The sequence below is a fragment of the Prionailurus viverrinus genome, chromosome X (assembly GCF_022837055.1).
Source record: "Prionailurus viverrinus isolate Anna chromosome X, UM_Priviv_1.0, whole genome shotgun sequence".
NCBI lineage: Eukaryota > Metazoa > Chordata > Mammalia > Carnivora > Felidae > Prionailurus > Prionailurus viverrinus.
In genome coordinates, this window is record NC_062579.1 from 112,672,879 (window position 1) to 112,698,497 (window position 25,619).

The window sequence follows — 25,619 nt, forward strand, 5'->3', positions numbered from 1 at the left end:
CGCTAAGTTTCTCCCCGGCATGAATTCTTAGATATAGAGAAAGGCTGTAGGGTTGGGTCATTTCTTTTTCTTTTCTTTTTTTTTTTTAATGTTTATTTATTTTTGAGAGAGAGAGAGACAGACAGACAGACAGACAGAGCACAGGCAGGGGAGGGGCAGACACAGAATCGGAATCAGGCTCCAGGCTCTGAGCTGTCAGTACAGAGCCCGATGCAGGGCTTGAACCCACAAACTGTGAGCTCGTGACCTGAGCCGAAGTCGGATGCTTAACCGACTGAGCCACTCAGGCCTCCTAGGCTGGGTCATTTCCTTTTTTTTTTTCTTTTAATTTTTTTTTTTTAATGTTTATTTATTTTTGAGAGCAAGCACGAGCAGGGGAAGAGCAGAGAGAGAGAGGGAGACACAGAATCGGAAACCGGCTCCAGGCTCTGAGCTGTCAGCACAGAGCCCGACGCGGGGCTCGAACTCACAAACCGTGAGATCATGACCCGAGCTGAAGCCAGACGCTCAACCGACTGAGCCACCCAGGCGCCCCGGCTGGGTCATTTCCTAATAAAACCCTGTAAAAGTAAGCACTGATCTGTGCTCTAAGGCCTTTTCACGCTTGATACACCTGCATGGCTTTTCCCCGGTGTGGACGGTGGAGGGTTGAATGAGGGATCCATCCTGGCATCCGCTGGACACCCATGGATAAAGGCTGCTCCCCACTCAGTGCTCTCAGAGGGCTTCTCAGTGTCCCTCCTTGTGTAATATGTTGGGGAAGAGGTGTCACAGAAGGCTTTCCTGCATTCTCTGTACCCAGAGGCTTTTTCTGGTGTGCATTATTTTATGCCGGACAAAAGCAGCGTGGCCTGTGAAGGCCTTTTCACCTTCACTTCACCCGTTGGCCTCCTTCCTAGTATGGAGAGTGTCAAATGAGGTGTGCCCGGTCAGAAGCTCTTTATGGCACTGCTTGCGCTCACAGGACTTCGTTCCGGAGTGATTCTGATGTCGAGCAGGGAGGAAATTCCTGTTTATCCCCTTCCCCCAAAGTCCTTGCAGTGGTAGGGATTCTTCCCTGGATGCAGCACGGCATCTTTGCTTGGTCAGGATGAACCCTGTTCATAGGCAGAATGTCCTGGAGAGAACTGCCGCCGTAAAACCCTTGAGCTCATACTATCATCTGTCCCCAGACTGTGGCATTCAAGGCTCATTTCCCAGAGAGAATCTTCTGGAGGATGGGTCAGGGTCTCAAGCGCCTTTCCTGCATTTCTGAAGGCCCTTCCTTGCTGACCCCCCTGCGGCTCCCTGAGTCCGTTGTCCCTGGAGCAAGGCTCCTGGGTGGTAGGCTGGGCGGGGCCAGGTTGTGCTTGGTCTCCAGAAGGGAATCTTCTACATCACAGGTGGCTATTAGGATACGGAGAAGCAAGATTTCTCCTTCGGGGAGAAGCGAAGATGAAAATAGTCTCCGTGCCTGTTGTGTTTTGACGTTCCGGAAACCTGTGTTTGCAATTTCTTTCTTTTCCAATCCTTGGATTTCCGACCCCTTCAACGGGAAATCCAGGAAGACGGGCTCAGGCAGGGCGATCTTCTAAACGGAGTCTCACTGTATCGGCCAACCACCCCTTCCTCGCCGAAGACCGAGAGGCTGGGGTCGTGAAAGGAGTGGGGCAGGGACAGTGCCCGGAGCAGGCGTGACACGTGGTCCGCACGCATGGAACGGGAGCTGCTTCTCTTTACATCGATCCCCCAGGGAAGCGGGGAAAGGAACAGCTTTCTCCGGCCGCCGGTGCCATTTGATGAGCCGTCTGTGTACCTCTGCAGTCACCTTGTGTAACTGTAGGATCTCGGTCCGTGCCGCAGGCCTCTGGGCACAACCGAGCTTTAACCCTTTAACTGACACTGCATTTTCCCCTGAAGGATGCCAGGTGACATGAGGGTATATGCCTTCTGGGTGCCTGACTCGCCTTTCTTCTTGGAGAATAGCTCATCCCCAAGGACCCCTGCTGTGGGGGCTCTGGGGACCCCTTTACCCCTGGGCCAGCCAGCTTCCTTCTTGTGGCAATTCAGGATAAGGACCGCAGACGGGCCAGCCTGTGATGGGCACTGGGGTGAGAAGCTGAGGGAAACAGAGGCTCGGGGGGGGGGGGGGGGCATTTCCTGCCTTCAGGCTGCACACGCAGGAAAGCACAACCGCAGAGAACGACTGCGAATAAGGATGTAAAGCTCGCCGAGGGAAGTAGAGGCACGGAATCCGGGGGCCTCGGGGAGCCATCTGCAGCGGAAAGAGCCCATCGGCCGAGTGTGGCACGAGCGGACACAGAGAAGCCACGACGAGAGACACTGAGGCCGAGGCACGTGATGGTTCCTTTCGGTTCTCGCTTTGTCCCACGGGGCCCAGCTGGGCATCGTGCCCTTGGCTTCTGCAGCGTATCCCCACCCCCTTCCGATAAGCCCTCCCTTCGCTGTGAACCACTTTGAAGGGGACTCTGATCTGGCCCCACCAAGGCCTGCTGGACACACGGGGAGACCAGGCGGCATGCGGGACCCAAACAGGGCGGGAGCTGTGGGGACGAGAGAGGGAAGGCCCCCGTGCTGTCTGGCCCCTCCGGGCCCGAAGTGCGAGGGCAGAAGGGAGGAGGCTGCAGGCTCCCTAAGGGGGCGCCCAGTCCGCAGCACGGACTTTTGGTCTCCGTCTTTTGGGCCGGGACCTCCAAGGGAAGGTCATGGCCAGACCCTCGAGGGTCACTGATCCCCAGAAAGTCAAAGAGAGGGAGGGATAAGTCTGACACTCAGTCCCTGGAAAAGATGCAGGGGTACCCAAGGTCTGAGACGCTCCGCACCTGCTGAGGGCCTAGCCCGGTGCCGGGCTCAAGGGGGAGGTGGGTGCAGCCTTCGCACAGAAGGCAGTTGTGTCACAGTGAAAAGGCTGCTATGGGGGAAGCCAGCGGACGACAACACAAGACAGTAACGAGCCTCTGTGCCCTGAGAGGAGCGGATAGTAAGCACCCGAAGATGTCGAAATAGGAAATAATGACAGTAATCATGACGCCAAAATGGTAACGGCGGCAGCTGCTGAGTCTCACTGGTCCTCGCCGTGTGCCTGGCTCTGGGCTGAGTGCCTGACGTGCCGTATCAAGGTGGTGAAATGTCCCAAAACGTCCCTAGCCGTGGAGCCAGACTCCTAGGGTTGAATCTGACGCTTGCCTGCTGTGTGACCTTGGGAAGTCACTGTTTCTCTGAACAGTGAATTCTGCCTCAATACTACTAATCGTTCCCATTTCACCAGGCTGTTGTCGGGACGCAAGAGGAAATGTTCATAAGGCAGACGCTGGGATGCCTGGCCCGTGTCTACACTCGGCATGTTTTCTGCTACTTGGATTAATCTTCCCGTGGCCCACGAGGGCAACACCATCATCACCTCCATGTCACAGTCAGTGTCCGGAGGCTCAGGGAGATCGAGCGAATCAGCCAGAGTCACATCCACACTAAGTGGAGATCTGAAGCCAGGTCCGCCCGGTTCAGGGTCTGTGTGTAGAAACCCCCTACCCATCCACCGCCACAAGGAGGGTGGGATGAACATCCAGCAAGTGACCCCCCAGTCTTGCCCTCTGGGATGCACCTCAGCAACCACACCAGCCCTCTCATTCCTCCTCGAACGACCCGCATACCGCCGTCGCCCATGCGGTTTCCTCTGCCCGAGATGCTCCCCGTGCCCTCCTCGTTCCTAAGCGTAAACACATTCTACGAAGTTTACGTGTCACCCCAGCTCCTACCCCCAGCCCACCATGGGTATTGTCACGGTTGTCTGTGACAACCTGTCAACTGTCAGGCTCTGGCAGTTGGCATGCTGAGTTTGAGTTTCGTCTATTTAAGAGCTGTGTGACCTTGGGCTGGTGACTTGACCTCTCTGAGCGTCAAGTTTCTCTTCTGTGAAGTGAGGAAAAGGAGAGAATCAGATTCTAAGGAGGTGAGAGGTGGGACATGATGGCACTTACGGTTGTTCTGTCACTACTCTTTTTCCCATTTACTCTGTCAGCAACCTGGAAAAGCTCAACCTACCCTGCGCCTTTGCTTTTGTAATTGCGCCAAGTTCCGGGCACAAAAATGGCAAAATGAGAGCAGGCGGGGACAGGGGCGATTTTAGCTAGCCCTGCCAGGAAAGGCCTCATCAAAGAGGTGACATTTGAGCAGAGCCTGGAAGGATGTGAAAGGGCAGCCAAGGCGAGATCTGGCAACAGTGTCCCCATCGGAGGCAACTACAAAGGCCAGAGCTGGGAGAGAGTGGGAAAGAGTCTGGCATATTCGGGTTGGCCTGGCCGGACGGCAGGGAGCAAGGGAAGGATAGAAGGAGACAAGGTCAGAGATGGTCTCCGAGGACGGGACTTTCCAAAGCACGGTAAGGGAGCCCATGAAGGGTGGCGGCGTGCACACTGAGCACCTATTACAAGCCGGCGCTGCTCCAGGCCTGGGCACAGAGCAGGAGGAGAAGCTTACATTCCAGGGTCGGAGACGGATCATCCGCAAGGAACTAACTGAATGATCAAGAGAACAACGAAATAAGAGTGAGGAGGTAAGACACTGGGGGCAACTTTCCACGGGGCAACCAAGGACGGCATCTCAGAGGAGGGGACACTGGGGCAAGCCTGCAATGAAGTGTGAGGGAGTGGACGGAGCCACGTGACAACCAAAGAAAAAACAAGCCGAGTCCTGATGGCGATCAGGGCTATGATGACCGTACACAGGATGGCCGCTGGAGAAGTGACTGGGCCTGGTGTACGTTTATACCCAAAGGGACACCTGGGTTCAAACTACAGCACTGCCTCATACCAGCTGCGTGAACTAACAGAAGAACTCAACCTCTCTGTGCCGTGATGTCCTCATCTGTCAAATGGGCGCAACACTGGCATCCGTCTTATTGTCTTATTATCTGTTGTTGGCATCAAACACTTTAGTACGTGTCACTTGCTGAATATCAGCTTGTACTGTCCACAGGATTAACACCCTGGTGCACACGAGGTGATGAGCCTTTGAAAGTGTGGGTGGCTTTCCTGCTTTTTAAGCCTTTAAGAGAATGTGACAGTTAAGACTTTTGACTTTAATCCAATGTTTAGAGGTACAGGAACTTTTCAAACCACTAGTAAGAACTTGTGTGAAGTGAACTAGTTAAATCTGGAAGTTTTAAGCTTCTGTTGTGTGTTTCTATTTAGGGAAATGTTTCAAGAAGCCATCATTTCTTTCATTCATTCACTCATCAATTCAGGGGGCGGGGGGTCTAAGCAGGCCAGTGGGATGCTAGCTCTTTCGGCAATGCAGCCTGGGTGCTGCGTGGTCCCCTGAAGGAGAACCTGCTAGGGGACACGTCCATTAGAATGCCGGTGCCGGACCAACCCTCCTGTGGAGGGGCTTGAAGAGCAGAGTGGCTGATGCACCCTTGCCCTGGTCTGGCCTAGGCTGTTCCACTGGCCTAGCTGACTCTTCCTGGCTCACCGGGATTAGACACAAGGTCCTGCTGAGCCCACAAGGCAGTGAATATATACCTCCCCGCAGCTGGATCTCTATGCCTGCCTGGCTCTTTACCCCCTACCCCTTATCCCTGGCTTCCTCTCCCTCAGATAACAGCCAGCACCCAGTGGGGTTCTCGAAGCCTCAGGGGTGCCCACCCCCTGCGCCTACCCTCCAGCATTTCCGTCTCTCACTTCGGGCCATCTCAAGCAACCATCTTAAAGTTCCCTCTCCTAAATCCTCTCCCCAGGTTATGTCCTGGTCCAGACCTAAAACCCCTTTAAACATCCCCAGTGTAGACCCCTCCTGGAACTGCAGACTTGCCTGTCCATCTATCCATCTCTTTTTCTCTCTCCCCCCCACCCCCCACTTCTGGAACATCTCAGATTCACCGGGTCCAAAATGCAACTTCTGACCGTCCCCCCTGCAGCCTGCTCCCTCCACCCAATTTCTTCATCCTCATTCTCTCAGATGTTCAGAAAAGAATGAGAAGAAGAAGAAAAGAAAAAAGAAACCAAAAAACTTAGGGTGGTCCTTCACTCCCTGCCTTCCTTCACAGCCGGATGCAGCAGGCAGAGGACTCTGTCCCTAAGCTCTATCTGGACTCAGGGTGCTTTGCCTTCACTCTAGTCTGGACCCCGTCCTGACGCTCCTGGACTCTACTGCGGCAGTCTCATCGGTCTCCCTGCCTCCACCTTCATCGCCCCTCTCCCACCCCCCGAGCAACTTTGGGGAAACTTAAAATCCTAGCGCAGATCCTGTCCCTCTTGCGTCCCCCACTCTCCGTGGCTTGTGGCAGCCCAGGAAGGAAGGTCCCGCCGGTCAGGTGCCTTCCCAGGTGTGATTCCGCCCCCCAGGTTCCATTGCCCGCGGACACCGCAGGGACGCTCGGCTTCCCTCGAGGTATCCCGAGTGCTCCCGACCCAGTCGCACGTCCAAGCTTTTGCACGTGCTCGTCCTTCTGCCTGCAACTCCCCCTCCACGTTCTCCCACTGGCTGTCGGAAATGGGGACCCCACTCAGAGCACCCCACCGTGTTGGACACAGCCGCCCGGCCTTCAGTGACCAAGGCAGGCGCCCTCATTCGGAGCTTTAGGATCGGGAGGTGGCGTCGGGCGGGTGAGCACCTGGGAGCGACTGCACCCCTGCGCCGGGTCCGACAGCGCAGCCGCCGCCATCGGGGCCTGCTGGCGGAGTGAGGCCAGGAGACCCGGGCGGGGACCCGAGCTCCGCGGGCCCCAGCCCGCCCCGGCGGCGGGGTGACACCGGGCGGCGACGCTGCCGAGCCTCAGGCCCGGCTCAGTGCCGCGGGGACGTCTTCTCTTCCGTCACCTCCGGTGTGACTCGGGGATCCCGAGCCAGGAACGGGTAAGATAACCACGGCGAGGACAGAGCCAGAAGTCCCGCCCCGAGAGGGCGCGTAATGCACGCAGACGACCCTCTCCGGCCTCTTCATTGGCCAGCGGCGCCGCGGCTTACGGAGGAGAGCATTCTGGGTGATGTAGTTCTCTAGCACCAGGCAAAGGCCAAAGGCCTGGGAGCGGATAAAAGTTAGCGCGTCCAATACAGTATTCTCAGTCAGGGCCCCGAGGAAAGACTTCAGACAGGACCGTGGTTACGAAGACGAAGAAGGCATGCCGAAGGGTCCCGAAGCAGGTAGACGAGGGTGGCTCCCGACTCTGGTTCCCTCGGGAGAGAAAAAAAATCCCCCCTGCCTGTATGGTTAGAAATGGTGTTCCTAACTAGTTAGCAACACCGTTTTACCCACTTAATGTCTTACTCCGTATCCCGACGTGTGTCCAGTTCTTTACAAATATGGGATCTAGCTGGAAACAAAGGGACTTCCCAGGAGCCATTTCCTGGGGGGATAGTGGCTGCGATGTGGACCAGGGGTCATCTGAACCCCAGGGAAAAGTCTGGAACACCATGATTTCATCTTCTTGCTGGGAGGTGGTTAGAATTTCACCGGAAATTTTAGTGACGGGGTCTGCGTAGGGAGTTGAGATGATCTCAGGGAAACAGTTGTGAAATACCTATTTCATTAAATCTACTAATAATGATTATGCTAAGATGGGGGCAGAAGTAGCTCTGGATAAACATATCTGTGACACGTGCAAAGGCTAGGATCTCATTTAGTTTGACCAGGGAACAGAAGTTTGAGAAGCCGAGGACATGGTTACATTGGAAACGTGGCTACTCTGACGCTTTGACTTTTTTTTTTAATTTAAAAAAAATGTTTATTTTTGAGACACACACACACACACACACACACACACACACACACACACACAGAGCGTGAGCAGGGAAGGGGCAGAGAGAGAGGGAGACACAGAATCCAAAGCTGCTCCGGGCTCTGAGCTGTCAGCACACAGCCCCCACGCGGGGCTCGAACCCATGAGCTATGAGATCATGACCTGAGCCCAAGTCGGAAGCTTAACCTGAAGTCAGACGGTTAACCGACTGAGCCACCCAGATGTCCCTGACGCTTTGACTTTCTAAAGTATGGTATTTTAAACCATTCTTCAGGACACTGGGCAATAGCAACTTGAAGAGAGAGGCAAGGTGGGAATTGAGGGAGTTTTCGGAATGGTAATGACCAAGTACTCACACAACTGCTCCTTAGTAACCCCTTGGTTTGGTAACTTCCCTCCTCTCCACAGACCCCTACATTTGGGCTCACGCTCGAGCCTAAGCAGGCACTGAGATGCAGCTCATTCCTGGCTGTCCTCGAGAGAAACATTCCTACTAACCACCCCCCGCCCCAGATCATGCTGCCCATTCACCCCCACAGCTTCCCATCCCTGGCATAGTTCCTGCTAGCCCTGCTCACCGCTCCTTATTTAAAAAAAAAAAAAAAAGCCTTTTTCTGTTCGATTTTGAGATGCCTTGGATCTTGCGTTCGGAGCATTCTCTCTATTGCAACAGTCTTTTAAATAAATTCTTTCTTTACCTACCCCTGGATCTGTTTTATTGACAGATTTAAAGTGTCGTGAGGCAACTCAAGATTGGACTTCACTTACAGAACCCTGTCGTACCTGCCCAGGTATCTAACGGCACCTTGCAATTGCTTCGAACTCGGCTCCTGTTCGTGAGTTCGGGAATCCTTTGGTAAATTCAGTTCTCACACCAGTGCTCTGGGCATCATGTCTATTACAGCAGAGTAAGGAGTTACTTTGATTCTTTGGGCATAGGAATCTTTCTTTGGCATTTTGAGTGGGCAGTCGTTCCCTGACTCTTGAGAAGGAAACTTCCCTATTCTTCTGTATGATGACCCCTTTGTTTTTCCTTGGGAATGGGAGGAGGGAATTTCTTTGGCCCTTCCGACAGGGACGATACAGGGGAGTAATCAAGCAGGACTCTTTCCTGGCTTCTTTAAGGGCTTATCTCTGGTCTAATGAACTACTATCATGGGTAACTCTCACTCTACTTTCCCTGCTGGACTATATGCTCCATCATTATGGCATTAATTCAGTTCAATACCTTCAAAAGTAGCAAGATTTTACTACAGAGAATTTAGAATTTCGGTGGCCTCTTTGGGAAACATGGGATCTCCCCATGCTGGCTCATCAATGACCTATCCCTTCCTATCACCCGCCCCCCCATCCTCCTTCCTCCTTTTCATGACCTTCAAACTTCCCTTCATCTCCCTGAATCCTTCGATCCGTCTCTCCCCCTTTAACACTCCCACCTCCTCTATCCCTCTATCCACTTCTGCCAAACTTTTTCCATCCCACTTGGGCCCTTCAACATCTTATAGTCACTTAAACTCTAGGCCCCCCTCTCCCTGTTGGAAGTTATTGAGCGGCTTCGGGACCCCGAGAGCAAACACCTAATGCTGAAAAAGCTACTTAGAAACAGGCTGAGTGCTTTTTCAACTCAGATGAGCTTTAGACACCCAGACAGACGGCCACCTGGTATCTCCTCAGTCCCTTGCCCAAGATTTAATCCACAGCCTCCAAAGAAAATTAAGGGTCTCCTCCACTAATATTGTTGGGGGCGCTTCAGCTCTCATAATGAGCAGATGTCCTCCATTGCCCCATCCACCAGAAATGTAGTCCTGATTTTTATAAAAACGTAAAGGTGTCCGAGGGCAAGAGCCAACTGTTTGTAACCAATGAGTTAAAAATTAGAAATTAAAGCAATTAGTTCAGCCATTAGTTCTCTGTGTCTGGCTGTCTATGTATTTATGTATGTTCTTTTCCTATCCCTAGATAGTATTAACATATTAGATTATAAAATGCCTTAAAGAACTCTATTTTAATTGGCTTAGAGGTAAATAAGCACTTCTATAAATTAAATATGTCTAAAATTCTCAAAAGTTAACGGAATTTAACATCTAAGATTTTCAAAAATAGTCTTATAGAAACTAACCCAAATATTTTTTAAAGTTTTTATTTAAATTCCAGGTAGTTGGGGCGCCTGGGTGGCTCAGTCGGTTAAGGGTCCAACTTCAGCTCAGGTCATGATCTGGTGGTTCCTGAGTTGGAGCTCCAGGTCGGGCTCTGTGCTCACAGCAGGGGGCCTGCTTGGAATTTTCTCTCTCCCTCTCTCTCTCTCTCCCCAAAATAAATAAACATTAAAAAAAGAAAATAAATTCCAGTTAGTTAACATACAGTGTAATATTATAGTTTCAGGGGTACAATGTAGTGATTCAGCACTTCCGTACAAAACCCAGTGCTAACCCAAATATTTTTAAAATCCAAGTGAACATAAGTTCAGTGAATCTTGGCAAACAAGACTAGTTTAGTATTATTGGTTTAATAAAATTAGCTCTTTTATCTTCTGAGTTATCAAGTTTAGATAAAATATAACCAGACTTTTTTATTCTATTTGGAATATTCTTCCTAAAACTTACACGGGTTTACTGATTGAATAGACTAATGCTCCATCTATTAAACATTTAAGATTGTTAAAAATGTAAATTTGTGTTGAACCAAATTAAATCATTATCCTGACAAACTTTATTTTGCCACGAATTATGTTTTATAATATGTCAGCTTGAAAACGGTTTTCAGAATCTTCTGGTAAATTCAAACCTTAGACTTATGCTAGATTAATTAATGAATATTTATTAAATAACTAGATCATTTTTACATAAGATAAATATTGAAACGTTAATTAGTAAGCATACTTTTAAGGCTATATATGTTTGGCTCTATTAATATTCATGTTTGCCTCAATGAAAAGTTATACCACAAGAGATAATTATAGCTATAAAGATTGTGAGACCTATATTCATAAGGTCTGGCGATCTGCTACAGAATACTGGCGTGTGACAGACAGCTCACAATTTTCCACCTCCTGGCTCTCTCTAAAATAAAAGTCACTGTGGATGAGTGTTGTAACCAGTATCTGTGGGTAAAACTCTATCAGCGGCAAGAGCAGCATATGGGAACAACTTTGCAGGCACAGCATAGAAGATGTGTTCTTATTAAGGGAAAAAATAGTTTTGTCCTAAGGAAAAATGACTGCTTGCTCCAGAATAAAAGAGAAGAAAATGTAGGATAAAATTTAAACGGATGTAAATAGTGATAAAGGGGGGATTCTGTGTGTTGCGGTCAAAGATGACAAAGGATTAACAGGCTTATTTTTCATTTTTTAAAAAGGAAATTTGATATCAAATATACTCATACAAAACTGGAATTGGGGTTTTCTCTCTGTTAAATAACAAAATGTGTTTGGATTGTAGATCTGCTCTTAATAGGAAATTATAAGAGTTTTTCTTTGACTTGTAAGTAATCTGTCAAGAAAGGCAAGAATACTGTGCCTCATCAGAGTCATTCCCTATGCTTTTGTGTTGATTTTATTATGTCCTTGATTATTTAAGAAACCAAAGTCTTCTCACTTTTCAAAGTTTGAACTTCTTTACAAACTGCCATCATTTCCATGCTTTGCTCTGGGAAACCTTACCGCAACCACAAATGTGATCGCCACAGAGCTACCTAAGTTTCAACAAGTGGTCCTTTAAAATCTTATGGCTTCCCAAAGGGGCACTTATACAGTGAGCGGTGGTGAGAAGGACTGCCATGCATATGTTCTCCAAAACATCTCGGATTGTCTATGCTATCACCAAAACTATTCAAAACACAAACCATCAGATCACCACTGCTATTCTCACTCTACCATCTAAGGACACTTTGGGTCCAATGTCCTCGACTCCTCTTGGTAGGCTCCCCTCTGGTATCAGATTTGGGGTTTACTCCCACATTCAGCCTTTAGTAACCATTCTTTTTGTTATATTCCTAGGCATACCTCTCACCAGTGCTTTGTCTCTAAGACCTTCCAACAGCTGTTGGTTGATAAAATGCTCAACATATAGGGGCGCCTGGGTGGCGCAGTCGGTTAAGCGTCCGACTTCAGCCAGGTCACGATCTCGCGGTCCGTGAGTTCGAGCCCCGCGTCAGGCTCTGGGCTGATGGCTCGGAGCCTGGAGCCTGTTTCCGATTCTGTGTCTCCCTCTCTCTCTGCCCCTCCCCCGTTCATGCTCTGTCTCTCTCTGTCCCAAAAATAAATAAACGTTGAAAAAAAATTTAAAAAAAATGCTCAACATATAATATAGGTAATACTTCAAAGCCAACAAGAATGTGTGTCCAGCCCACCTGTGAAAACTACTGTGAGCAACTTTGACCTCATGGCAACTCTAACTCTATCCATGGTAGTGTTTAGGACAGTCTTTGCCTATTTTATTTTATTTTATTTTTTAATTTATTTTCTTAAGATTTATTTATTTGAGAGACAGAGAGAGCACAGGGGAGGAGCAGGGAGAGAGAGAATCCCAAACATGCTCTGCACTGTCAGTTGTGGGGCTTGAGCTCACGAACCAAACTGTGAGATCGTGACCTGAGCCAAAACCAAGAGTTGGACACTTACCTGACCGAGCCACCCAGGCGCCCCCTGTCTTGGCCTATTTTAAGCAACACCAGGGACTGACCAAGTGCTCCCAATTATCCATAACATAATACCCTCTGACCTGGCTTAACCAAACTTTAGTCACGCTTTTCTCCTCACAGGCTCCTGAACTTTGGCTCACCCCCAAGCTTAAGCAAGAACCAAGATGCAGAAATTCCCCATTCAATAGCTCATTCTAACAATGGGCTAAAGACAGAGAAACGTTTCCCGTTTCCATGATGCCGTCCGCTCGCTCCCACCACCGGCCCCCGCACACGCACACCAACTTCCTGCTGCCCCTGCCTCCCCTTTCCTATAAGAGAAACACCGTTTTCTGTTCAATTCTGAGACACTTGCGGGACCTGTGGTCAGAGCATTCTCTCTGCTGCGGCGGTCTTTTCGAATAAAGCTGCTTCTTGCATAAATCTGGATTGGTTTTTACTTGACAGTAAAAATAAGCAGGGATTCTGTGGTTTAATGGTTATTCCTCATTTAACAGATACAATTAAACCCCTACTGTGTTTCAGGCCCCCTTGTGGGTGCAAAGGACACATCAAAAACGAAAAGGCGTAGACCCCCGCCCTCACGGGGCTTGTGTTCCAGTCAAGGAAGAGGGAAGGGAACCATAAACAAGTAAAAAGTTAAATGCTACTGCATAGAGAGCCAGTTACGGGTGATGAGAAACGGGGAATCCTCCCCCCGGCCCGACGAGGGCAGTAAGGGAAGGCCTTACTAATCCAGGGCATTTAGGCAAAGACTTCAAAGGGCGAGGGAACGACTCTGCAGCTCTTCTGGGGGCAGAAGAAACGGCCCGGACAAAAGCCCTCAATTGGCATTGTGTGTGCCCTTCTGAAAAAGCGACGGGGCTCCTGCCGAGGGGACCAGGTGAGCGAGGAGGAGAGTAGAAAGGGATGAGCCGCTGGTGAGAGACAGCAGGCAGGAAAAGGAGGAAAGTAACGGGAAATTCATCTTTCCGTTTACGTGACCACTCGGTTCACGGCACACGAGCCGTCTCACAGAAATATGTACTGCTAATGTTTTGGTGCTCACTGTTCTACCTCGAATGTTTATAATGTATATAATATATACCGTTAGATGGGCGTATGTACATAAGTCAGTATACATTTTTTTTAATTTGTAGAAGTTGAATCAAAGTCTGCAAGCTGTATTGCAGTCTTCCTTTCAGCACGGTATTTCGGGAAAATATTTCCATGTCAACACACACCTATCGGTCATCGTTTGCAACGATCGCTACGGTGTTCAGAATTCCCACATCATCCCATCCTGGGTCCAAGTCTCATGAAGGCAGGGACCGTGCGTGTCCCGTTCATCGCAGCGTCCCTAACATCGGGCAACGTCTAGAACGTAAAAAAGCCTAATAATGTGCTTTTTGTGGATTTTCATGTGTCTTTACAATCTTTGCTCTCATAAACAATGTTGCTGTGGAGAAACACGTGCACAGATGCTTGCAAACTCTTTGGTAATGTTTTTAGATTAAATGCCGAAAAATTAAAATGCTGAGTAAAAATGTACGTTCTTTTCAAGGCTTTTTATATCAATTGGCAACTGCCCTTCAGAAGACTTTTTTATTGCCAATTCATAGTCTGACTGAAAATAGATGAGAACGCCATTTTTCTCACATCCTTGCCAACCCTACGCAGGAACAGTAGTTTGCAAACATGATACGCGAAAAAGTAATCTCACTTAAATATATATATATATATATATATATATATAATTTGATTACTAGTAAGATGAAATATCTTTTCATATTTTATTGATGTTGATCACTAGTATTTCTTCTTTTGTGAATTTCTTGATTACATCTTTTGTTCTCTCTCATTTCGTATTTGTCTTTTCCTTATTTATAACTTTTCACTTATAAAAAGCTTTCGGCATTTGGTCTAGGCAGTAAACGTTATAGTTGCTTCTGTGACATTCATTTCACCCATCCCCAATTGTATAGCACTTAACGTGGTTTGGAATGGATCAACCCCACTTTCAGGTCTAGGGGTAGACTCCGATTGGTCTACACTCCAGAGGATAATTCCATCTTCTGCCCTTGGTGATTCAATCAGGAGCTGGCCCCTAATTCAGGCCTAGGCCAATCAGTGATTCGTTCAGAGGTGGCTGGTAATAGCAGTCCCATGGAGGAATACTAAACTAAGACAGTGCGATAACTACACCCGACACACAGAGAGAGGCACTAGCCCGAGCTTAACTGGATAGGTGATGGAAATAATCCCTGAACAGAGTGATTGAGTTTAGGAGTAATCAGAAGTGAACTTAAGACACGTTTAATATTATGGGAAGTAGAACAAGTTCTATCCTGGCAACTAACAAAAAATCCTACAGCCCCACTTGCAAGGCACAACTATCTTATGAATATGAAGAAAGCTATCCTGAGGATGAAGTCAGCACCAGAAAGAGTATGGAATCAAGAGAAACACAGATAATCGGATCCAGGGCTCTGCTATAACTGTGCAACTCAACTAAGAAACTCAAACTAAGAAAATAGACTTTTCTAAAAGTATTTTAAGGCAGCTTAAGAATAGATGAAGGTAAAAAAAAACTATTTTACTTACTCTCTTTTTTTAAATTGACATCCAAGTTAGTCAGCATATAGTGCAGCAATGATTTCAGGAGTAGGTTCCAGCGAGTCATCTCCTGCGTATAACACCCAGTGCTCATCCCAACAAGTGTCTTCCTTAATGCCCCTTACCCATTTAGTCCGTCCCCCCACCCACAACCCCTCCAGCACCCCTAAGTTTGTTCTCTATGTTTAAGAGTCTCTTATGTTTAATTGATCTATTACAACTGTTCAAAGTAATAATACTGACAACATATTAGACAATTAAAGCGTACGGATAAACTGAAATGAAAGGCAGCAATGTTAGAAGGGACAGGAGGGAGGAATTGAGAACATTCTGTTATGTGACCTTTGCTATCCACGAAGTGATAGAATGTTATCTGCAAGCTGACTTGGGTCAGTTGTAAATTTATATTGTAACCCCCTGGGCAAACACTAAAACAATTTTTGAAAAGTAGAATCGATATGGTGAGAGAGGAGAGGAAGTGGACTCATTAAAATGTTCAGGTAAAACCCGAGAAGGCAGAACAAGATGGGAAGGGGGGACGAGACACAAAAATACTGCAACTCCTAGGAAACAGTTACAAACATAGTAGGTATTAATAAAATATAAGAATAATCACTTGAAATATAGATGGTCTAAATACACCAATTAAAAGAGACATACTGACACAGTGGATAAAAAAAGACCCAGCGATATGTTGTCTATTAACAAAGTACACTGAGAGAGTGTGGATATTTCAGTGGAAGAGGAAAAACTAAAATGAACTCAGGGAAACATATGTGAACAACTGAAATAGATAAACCTATTAAAAAGGACATGCAGTTAACATTAACCAAAAGCAAGAGGAAAACGAATTTATGAAAAGTAAAAGATCTTTGTAAAGTGATGTTGATCATCTCCAGTCTGATACACAGATAAATTTTAAAAAGTAGGCCTTTTGCAACATTTATTAGTGAAAAAATTCCCCACTATCCAAGCCTCCCAAATGAAAAACCGTCTGCTGCACAGCAACCACAGGTGGCATGCTTGAGAGGTAAGAAATACTTGACAATGGCAAAGCCAGTTTCTTAGCTTAGGAAAGCAGTTGAAGAAAGTATGGAATTTGGAAAAGACACACGAATGCATTAAAAAGAGTCGTTAAAAAAATCCTACCTCCTGGTAAAAGATTACAGTAAAACCTCGGCTTGCGAGTAACTTGTTTTGCGAGTGTTCTGCAAGATGAGCAAACATTTCTAATAAATTTTAACTTGATAAATGAGCGATGTCTTGCATTACAAGTAGTACATGATGCCGACCATCACATGATCACAACTGAGCCAATGGTTCCTCTCTCTCTCTCTCTCTCTCTCTCTCTCTCTCTGCGGGATCGTGAGTGATCACCCCCGCATGCTTGGATGCTCAGTCTCAGGCCTGGTGTTTGGCAGAAATCAGTGATTTTTCAGAACGTTGGAAAGCGCCCACACCTGGTACTGGTGTATTTTTTGTCACTTCAAATCACCAATGGACAGTCCTTTGCTTTTCCATACAAGAGTGAGTTTAGGAATGCTCTGCTTCCTTCTAGGCCAGGCTGCCTGCAGATAGAGACCCTTTCCTCTGCTGCCTTATTGCCAGTTACATTCAATACAGCATGTGACCAGAGTTTATTAATACCATACCATAGTCAACATCCGTGCGAGTGTATTACAATGGCCCCCATGCAGAAAAAGGTTCCATCGAGCCAATAGATAAGTGATTCCATTCGTGACAGTGAAAGTTGTCCTACACAATCACCCTCCTCTCTCTTGTCTCTCTCGCACCAGCCACGAAGGTTTTTGCAGGTTAAATGCAGGTTAATTTGGCTTTATTTACGTTTTGCATTTTCTTTATCATTTTGTATTCTATTACAGTCTTGTAATCATTTTATATGAATATTTTTGGGTTGTGGAATGAAACATGTGAGGTTCCATTATTTCTTATGGGAAATTCGCTTTGAAACTACCAGTGGTTTGGATTACGAGCATGTTTGCGGAACAAATTATGCTCGCAAACCAAGGTTTTACTGTGTTGTGTTTTTATTTTTGTTTCTTACTATATAAGCTCATTTTAAAATCGAGATGATTAGAATTTATGGCATGGAGTTTCTCCTCATTTGTATTTCAAGATTTTCTGCTTGTTCTAATTTGATGTTTCCCATTTAAAACAACTAGCTTTATTGTGATCCCATGGCCTCCATGAAGTATTTTTGCACATCTTTATTGATGTAAATGTTTTTCCATATATCTTATTTTTTACTTTTTATTTAGTGTGCAATTTGAAGGATTTTAAAGTTGGATAAAATAAAGTCAAATTAATCGATGCATCCAAGAAATATTTGTTGAATACCTCTTTTGTGCCTTATATTCTACTGGACACTTACATCAGTAAGCACAATAAAGAAAAACTCCTGTTTTAGTCGAAGTACATTGGAGAGAGTTAATATCTTATATGTTACTCAACAGTCTTTTATATTATTTATAATTATCCTCTTGATAATTATATTAGGTATTTTAAAAATATTTTATATAAGGAAACTGAGTCCTAGAGAGGTCAAGTGACTTGTGAACATCACATGACTAATAAAAAGCTGGGCCAAGTTTATAACCCAATTTTGCCTTTGACTTTCAGGATAACTTCAGGAAATAGCATTGTTCCTGTTACAGGAATGATGATGCTATATTTGAGTGAAGAATGTTTCTGAAAGCAAACGGGAAAATGACCAAGCACAGTCACTGAGCCCCAGCCTGCATGTTTAATCTTTTAGGATTTAATGAGCATTTGCTGATTTCTGATCAATCTCCCTTTCTTCCAGTACTTAGGACAGACATAACCTGTTCAGATGCTGGAGTTTGTATGAAGATCAGAATAGTTCAGGCATTATGACGCAGTATTTGGGTAGGGGCTTTGTTTACAGAGATCCTAACGTAAATAGTTGACTGTAGTGGATCTTAAATCATAAGTAAAAAGCCCCTAGGACCAAAATATATGAGAATAAAATAGAGCTATTCATTTTCTTATAACAGGTCAGGTTGTCATCAGAAAACGTTTTTTTCTAATAATGCATCCCTTTGGGACAATGCAAAAAGTGAGAATTTTAGAGGAATTGTATAGCTTGTTATTATAGAGTTAAATGTATCTCTATTTTTCTATGATGTCCTTCTTTGGGGGAGAGTTAGATCCTAGTGTGTTGATTACACAGTGTGAGGTACACTAATAAATAGTGAAAAGTTCTTGATGCAGTTTCTTATGTTTTGTTTTACGTGGTTTCCCTTGAATGATTTCTTTCTCTCGTATGGATTTAGTGTCTTACTATCCTTGAATAACCCCTGCTCTGAGTTGTCTGCTGAGCTCTGAGACCATATTTTTCAGCTACTAGCTGGACATCCCCACTTGGGTGATGCAGTGGCAACTAAAACTCCAGTAAGACTGGAAGCGAATTAATTTTCTTCTGTGCACATGTCCTCCCTCGTATTAACGTAAACCAGTTAATGTCTCCACTAGCTACACTCCATCTCCCGGGAGAGATATATAAAAGCCATCCTTAGCTCCTTGCCCTTTTTAATCACCCATTGTCAATAGATCTTGTCAATTCCATTCCCATAACTCAAGGGTGCCCCCTCTAACACATCCACAATGCTTGAGTTCATGCGCTACTGAGCTCTTGGCCAAACTTTTGAAATATGAACATAGCATGGTTGTGATTAACCCAAATAAGCACAACAGTGCAGCTAAGAGGAGGTATGCGTGCAATTAATGATTCTTTTTTTTTTTAATTTTTTTAACGTTTATTTATTTTTGAGACAGAGAGAGACAGAGCATGAACAAGGGAGGAGCAGAGAGAGAGGGAGACACAGAATCTGAAACAGGCTCCAGGCTCTGAGCTGTCAGCACAGAGCCCGACGCGGGGCTCGAACTCACGGACCGCGAGATCATGACCTGAGCCGAAGTCGGACGTTAACCGACCAAGCCACCCAGGCACCCCAACAATTAATGATTCTGATCGTTGACTATATAATATAATCTGGATAAGGAGGCATCTGAGGATGTAAGTGGGTGGCAGAAATCCAAAGAGTGTAGGTTCAGTGTATTAGAGACACTAGAGGGGGGTCAAAGAATATTTTAGATGTGGTACCAAAGAGAGCAAGTTGGACAGTTAGAAGGTCGTGCACGGTCAAGGAATGGGATTATGAAGGAGTGTGGTTATTGCAAATGATAAGCCTAGGATGTGGCCATAGGTGTGACTATGAGGAAGAGAAAAGCAAGTTCACTGGAGGAAAGGAAAAGGAAATGAGAAAACAGAGGACTGGTAGGACCATCTGTATTTATACTGAAATTCCCCAGAATTAGGGCATGAGTTGAGTTGGAGAGAGTGACAGGGAGTCAAGTGTCTGTAAACACCTCTAACAAGGGGGGACGATGGGGTCTATGCTGTGAAAAGATGAGATCTTTTGCACACAGTGGGGTTTATGTTGGTGGTGATAATTTCCAGAAGATCCAGCGAATGAGTTTCGGGAGTTGAGGAGAGGTGGGAGAAATAGTAAAGAAGAAGCACTATGCCTTTTAGAGTCCAGGAGAGACAGGACGAATGACTCAGGACTCTTAGCTTCTTGTGGTAACTGGCATAAATCTATATATATATAAAACAAGATGAAATCTATGCTTTTATTTTCGTAAAAAACACGTAACCTGAAATCTAACCTCTTAACAAATTTTAAATTTCTAGACAGTCTTGTTTACTATATACACACTTTTGTACAACAGACTTCTAGAACCTTCTCACCTTGTATGGCGAAACTCTGTACTTATTGAACAGAAACTTCCCATTTTGCATTACCCCCAATCCCTAGCGACCATCATTCTTACTTTCTGCTTCTCTGAGTTGGACTACTTCAATTACTGCATGATTCCACTTGTCCTTCTGTGGCTGGCTTATTTCACTTAGCATAATGTCCTCAAATTTCATCCACATTGTAGCATATGACCAGATTTCCTGCTTTTTAAAAGCTGAATAATATTCCAGTGTATGCATATGCCACACTTTCTGTATCCATTCACCCATCGTTGGACATTTAGATTGTTTCTACCTCTTGTCTATTGTAAATAATGCTACAATGAACATGGGAATGCAAATGTCTTTTTGCGATCCTGATTTCAATTATTTTGGAAAAATACCCAGAATTGGATTGCCAAATCATATGATAGTTCCATTTTTAATTTGGGGGGGGGGCCTCTATATTGTTTTCCTGTTTTCCATAGTGGCTGCACCAATTCTCACTCCCACCAGCTATGTACAAGGGTTCCAATTTTTCCACATCCTTGCCAACACTTGTTATTTACTGTTTAAGATATGTATTTATATATTTGTATAACTATACTCATATCTCTATCTATCTCGAAAATGGCCATTCTTGTATGTGTGAGGTGGAATATTTCACTGTGGTTGTGATTTGCATGTGATGTTGAACATCTTTTCCTACATCTTTTGGTCATTTTTTAAAAATGTTTTTCCAGGGGCGCCTGGGTGGCTCAGTCGGTGAAGCGTCCGACTTCGGCTCAGGTCATGATCTTGCGGTTTGTGTGTTCGAGCCCTGCATGGGGCTCTGTGCTGACAGCTCGGAGCCTGGAGCCTGCTTCAGGTTCTGTGTCTCCCTCTCTCTCTCTCAAAAATAAGTAAACATTTAAAAGTTTTTTTAAATAAAAAATACAACAGAAATAAATAATTTTTCCAGTTTTATTGACATATAATTGATATATAGCATTGTGTAACTTTAAGGTATACAGAGTGTTGATTTGATGCATGTATATATTGCAAAATGATTACCAGTATAGTCTTAGCTGGCCCCGACATCATGTTACAGTTACCATTTCTTCTCTGTGATAAGAACTATTTATTTATTAATAACTCTCTACCTTTTGATCCCCTTCAACTATTTCTCATCTCCCACCCCTTGTCGTTGTCAGCACCAATATGTTCTCTATATCTATGAGCTTGATTTATCTGTTTGTTTAGATTCTACATATAAGAGAGATCATTATAGCATCTGTCTTTCTCTGTCTTTGGTATAAGGCTCTCGAAATTCACTCATGTTGTGAGATCTCATCTCTTAGCGGCTTTCAGGTATATAATGCAGCACTGTTATCTACAGTCACCATACCATACATTGGATTTCCAGAACTTGTTAATCTTATATACCTGAAGTTTGCACCCTTTGACCAACATCTCCCCATTTCCCCCGCCCCTAACCCCTGGCAACCATCACTCCGCTCTCTGTCTCTATCAGTTTTGAATTTTTGGATTCCACATATAAGCGATATCATACAGTATTTGTCTTTCTCTGCCTGACTTATTTTACTCAGAGTAATGTCCTCAAGGTCCACCCACATCGTTGCAAATGACAGAATTTCTTTCTTTCTGATAGCTGAATGATATTCCATTCTATGTGCAACATATACAATATATATGTACATATATGTATAATATATAACATATCACTATACACATATAAAACATTTTCTTTATCCATTCATCTATTGATAAACACTTAGGGTAATTCCCTATCTTGGCCACTGCGAATAATATTGCAATAAACATGGGAGTTCAGATATCTCTTCAAGATCAAGATTTAATTTTCTTGGGATCTAGACCCAGCAGTGGAATTGCCAGATCATATGGTAGTTGCTATTTTTCATTTCTGAGGACGCTCCATATTGTTTTCCATAATGGCCACACCGATCTACACTCTCACCAGCAGCACACAAGGGTTCCCTTTTTCCACTGTCGCTAGCATTTGTTAACTATTGTGCTTTTCATAATAGCTGTCCTAACAGGTGTCATGTGATACCTCGTTGGGGTTTTGATATGCATTTTCCAGATGATTAGTCATATTGAGCATCTTTTCGTGTACCTGTTGGCCATTTGCATGTCTTCTTTGGAAAATGTTTACTCGGGTCCTTTGCTCATTTTAAAATCGGATTTTTTTTTCTTGTTTTTGTTTCTTTTGCTATGGAGTTACATGAGTTATTTACATATTTTGGATACTAACCCCTCATCAGACATACTTTTTTTTTTCTACTTTTCTATTTTTGCTTCTGTTGCCTGTACTGTTGGTATCACATACAAGAAATCATGGCTAGGACCAACCTTATGAAGTTTCCCCTATGTTTTCTTCTAGGAGTATTATAGTTTCATGTCTTACATTTAAATCTTGAATCAGTTTTTTTTTTAATGTTTGTTTATTTTGAGAGAGAGAGAAAGAGACAGAGCATGAGCGTGAGCGGGGCAGGGGCAGAGAGAGGGAGACACTGAATCCGAAGCAGGCTCCAGGCTCTGACCTGTCAGCGCACAGCCCGCCATGGGGCCCGAACTCACGAACGGCGAGATCATGACCTGAGCTGAAGTCAGCGGCTTCACCGACCGAGCCACCCAGGCGCCCCAATCTTTAATCAATTTTGAGTTCTTTTTGTGTGTGGTGTAAGATAAGGCTCTAATTTTATTCTTTTGCATGTAGAGATCCAGGTTCCCAACACGATTAGTTGAAGAGCAGGCAGGATGACATGGAATCGTGATGATCACAAGGCAGGAAGAGGTGACAAGCCTATAGGAAAGGCGTGGGGGTCAGGGGACTTGCCAGGAGCAGGTAGAATTCTGGAGCTCCCACTTGATTCCTGATGATGGAGGGGTGGAGTCCTGCAGAGGGCTGTTTATCACTCTCAGCACATAGGCTGCCTCTGGACCTCTGCTGAAAAAAGCGTCAGAGCCAGCCGTGTGGTGCTGTCATTGTGAGTCCACGAGCACTTTGTTGGGCGTTGCCTTTGTTCCTGCAAAGGAGTGGTGTATGAATGCAAGGACATGGAGTTCGTCTTGACTTCCGGTCAAAGAAACCTCTGATTTAAATAACTTTCACCTCTTCTATGTCAATTATTCTTCAATATTAATTAATGAAGTTAATTAGTATCTTCCAACTCCTACCCATTCTTCAGTTTGTCCATGTTATTTTATTACATTTTCAAAACAGATTCTTAGATGTAATTTGCAGCATAGATTGATTCTGTCAGCCTTATACGCCTAGATAACTCTACTTCTGATAAGAATTTACATCACAGCGTTGATTTTTTAAAAATTTACCCCTCTGAGGCGTGTTTCTGGTAAGCCGCGTATTCAGATAACTATCATATAGGCGGCATGTAGTAAACAGTAAAATAAATGAGTAGAGAGAATAAAAAATTAACAGTGGGTAATTGAGAAAAAGACTTTGGGAGGTGGCAGTTAGACTGCGCTTGGAAGAATGTCAGGTTTGGGCTCGCGGAGGATAGCACGGATATAGGTGCAGAGGAAAACAGAGGAGTCTCAGGGAAATCATTGCATTAGTCAACTTTTCTGGAGCATAGGTTGCTTGAGTAAGGGTTGTTATGGATGTGGCTAGAAAGAGAAGTTGAAGCCTGTTCACAGGCGATCTTTTGTATTAGTCTAAAGCGTTTGCACCATACTTTGTAACTGCTAAGGAGCAAATGATAGCTTTTGCAATAGGAAATGACATGTCTAATATGCTATCCTGTGCACGGGGAAATACACCCATTTGATACTGATCTTTTGTTGTAGTTGTTCTGTTTGGCTATATGTTTTCTCTCTTCATGGCTTCTTATTCACGTTTTCCTGTTTTAGTCCCATGTATCCCCGGATCCTTTGTAAAGTGCAAGCATCCTCAGTTCTTGGTGGAATATGACAAAGTATCCACACACATTTAAGTACATACCGGGGCGGGGCTCGTTTGGGAAACAAGGCACTCTAATATTTGCTTTTGGTCAACCTCAGCTCTCGAGGCACAGAAAGCTGTTACCTTCCACTTTAACTGTAAACAGGCCAGCAATTCCCACAGCAGAGCATTCAAGTGCAAAGGTGTCAAATGGTTATAATGTATGCAGATCAGGGATAATAACATTGGCCTGCCCATAGACATAAGCTCTCTCTGTCCATATCAGCCTGGTAGCTGCTTGAGAGAATCGATTTTCTACAAACAAGGCATGAAAGTGCTCCCACTTCCTTTGAAAGGACAGCACAGCCAGGGTGCCGTTCACTCTTATTGATTTTAAATCACATTCAGTGACTGACTTTGAACCATCAACTGGGTTTCCCTGGAGTTAAAGTGCCAGAAAGATTTAATTAGAGAGCTGCAGTCCAGATAAAAGATAACCATATCATCGACTTAAAATCTGAACTGAGCTTCTCTTTTGATGCTGATGGGTGGAAAGAAAAAATCCGTGTTTTAGTTTTTTTCTAAAATGTTTTCTGAGGTCGTGCAGGCTTCTTGAGGTCAGGGACTCTGCCTTCGATATCTCCGTATCTGCAAAGCTTAGCAGAGGATCTGGTGTTAAGTGGGCACTCTGGAAAAGTTTTCGCTTTATTTCATTGAAGTGTCCTTTACTTATTAAAAAAAAAATTTTGAAAATGAAGTTAACATCAGATTGTATATTCCACACTCTAAAACAATTTACAAAATGTCCAGAAGCATGTAAATATCTTGCCTTTAAGGCTTAATAAGGGCAGGAAGTATCTTGCTATATTTTTTAATGTTTATTTTATCTTTGACAGAGAGAGAGAGAGAGAGAGAGAGAGAGAGACAGCATGCATGCGAGTGGGGGAGGGGCAGAGAGAAAAGGGGACAGAGGTTCTCTGCTGAGCCAAAGTCGGTCCCTCAACCGCCTGAGCCACCAAGGCGCGCCCTAGTGTATCTTGCAATTAGAATGTGAAACAGGAAAAAGGTTTCTGATGTCACCAGGGAATGATTTCAGCTATAAACCTCAGCAATGTTTGTGGTTCTTACCACGCTATTATATTTTTCATCCATAATGTATACATTATATAGAGTTTATGGAGCTGTGGGAAAATGTCTTTGGGATAAATCCCCACAGACAGAATTGTTGGGTTGTAAGGTTTGCATATATTGAATTGACTAGCTAGTGTCAGATTATTCTCAATAACGTTCCTTCCTATCAACACTGTAACATCCCAACAAGTCAACTAGGACTTGACATTATCCAGCTTTCTGATTTTTGCCAGTCTGATAATAAGTGCGTCATTATTTCGTTTTCAATTTCCTGAAGTATTTGAGATGCCCTGGTTTATACACAGGGAAGCTGAGGCCCAGCAAGGGGAAGCCCTTTGCCCAAAGCCACACAGCTAGATGTGTGCTGTCGGGTAATAGAATGGATTTGCTCATCTCACTTGGAGTCTGGGTGACCTTTTCAAAGAATTTCCTTCTGTGGGGAATCGCGTTACACAGAATCCTGCTCAAGTTCCTCCGCTGTCAATAGCCTACCAGTTCTAGATTCACACAGTCATCACTCTTCTAATATGCTTAAGATCTTCTCATTCATGGGGCGCCTGGGTGGCTCGGTCAGTTAGGCGTCTGACTTCGGCTCTGGTTATGATCTCAAGGTTCATGGGTTCGAGCCCCGCGTCAGGCTCTGTGCTGACAGCTCGGCACCTGGAGCCCGCCTCGGATTCTGTGTCTCCCTCTCTCTCTGCCCCTCCCCCGCTCACACTCTGGGTCTCTCTCTCTCTCTCTCTCAAAAATAAATAACCATTAAAAAAAATTAAAAAGAAAAAGATCTTCCCATTCGTTCCAGGATGGAACTTGCA

At 45.1% G+C, this 25,619-nt stretch overlaps 1 long non-coding RNA gene across 4 annotated transcripts in view; it reads left to right on the plus strand.

Moving 5' to 3' along the window:
* The first annotated feature begins 6,982 nt into the window (after positions 1 to 6,982).
* The window catches only part of LOC125157700 (uncharacterized), a 31,870-nt gene continuing 13,233 nt past the window's right edge, over positions 6,983 to 25,619 (plus strand). The window contains exons 1-3 of one of the 4 annotated variants that reach the window (XR_007149040.1): positions 6,983 to 7,139; positions 8,461 to 8,643; positions 12,494 to 13,483. This is a non-coding gene — a long non-coding RNA (uncharacterized LOC125157700). Of the gene's footprint in view, positions 7,140 to 8,460; positions 8,644 to 12,493; positions 13,484 to 25,619 lie in introns of those variants that run through there. The other 3 variants (XR_007149038.1, XR_007149039.1, XR_007149041.1) reach the window with 3 other exon arrangements.